Raw genomic sequence first — 1,284 nt, forward strand, 5'->3', positions numbered from 1 at the left:
CACTGCCTCAATCCAATTTCTTTGTTTTCATAGGCAAAGGCTAGCATGTGATTTTCTGAAATCAAAGAAAAATTTGTAGTTTATTATCCACTCATAATATTTTTGAAAGAAAAGTACTTTGTGTTTTGCTTTATGATATTGGTTTTATTTATACTTGCTGTTGTTATTGTCAACAAGTCAGCTCTCACTCATGTCAACCTTATGTGTAACAGAATGAAATCTTTCCTGGTCTTATGCTATCCTCACAGTTTTGTATGTTTGAGCCATTGTTGCAATTATTGTGTCAATTCTTTTCATGCAATATTTCCCTCCTTTTCACTGACCATCTACTTAACCATTCATGATGTTCTTTTCTAGCGATTGATCTTTTCCAATCATATGTCCAAACAAAGGAAGACAGCTTCTCCATTCTCGTTTCTAAGGAGCATTGTGACTGTATTTCCTGCCAGGTTGATTTGTTCATTTTTCTGGCAGTCTACAGTATATTCAATATTTTTCAATATTTATTTATATATTCATCTATTAATAGATATTCATATTATTACTTTTAAAAATTAGAATATATGCTATACACACACTCATAATACACTAACTGCTATATATCCTTGTATATATTTCTTTGTATAGTTTTAAGGAATTTTTTCAGGTTTTATACTTTGAAGTAAAATTGTGAGGGGACAGGATTATAATCTTTGTGAATATATTTCTGCTTTCTCCGTCTTTGCTTTTGATTCACTATATTTTTGACACTTTCACTTTCATCTTTTCCATAATTTGATTTAATTTCCTTGTATAAATTGTCCCACTCTGTTGTTTGCTGTTCATTCTGTATTTATTCTTTCATTGAGTATTATTAAAATTTTAACTTTTCTAATTTCATTTTATATTTACTGAGAAAATGAATTAGTAACTAATCTAGTATGGAAAAAACAAAAAATCTAATCCTTTTTACTTATTTCTGTTTTTCTTCTATATACATTTCTCTCATGTTACAGTCATCTGGAATTTTATTTTTAGGCTTAAAAACATATTTTTAAATCAGTAGTTTTTGTTTTATCATATGCAATTTAAATAAACTATTTCTTCAACACAATCTTCATGAGTATCTCTTTGCTCTGAAATTCAATAATATTCATGGAGAACATCTTCAATTATTCTTTGCCTTAACCCTGCTGCCAATCATAATCCAGCTACTTTAGAAATAGTTAATATTGTATGTGTAAAAATGTCCTTATTTGCCCTCATATCTAAATAATAGATTGAAAATTATGCATTATTTTAATG

Source organism: Orycteropus afer, unplaced genomic scaffold, assembly GCF_000298275.1.
Source record: "Orycteropus afer afer isolate SDZICR_OR568_19922 unplaced genomic scaffold, OryAfe1.0 scaffold01259, whole genome shotgun sequence".
Classification (NCBI taxonomy): Eukaryota; Metazoa; Chordata; class Mammalia; order Tubulidentata; family Orycteropodidae; genus Orycteropus; species Orycteropus afer.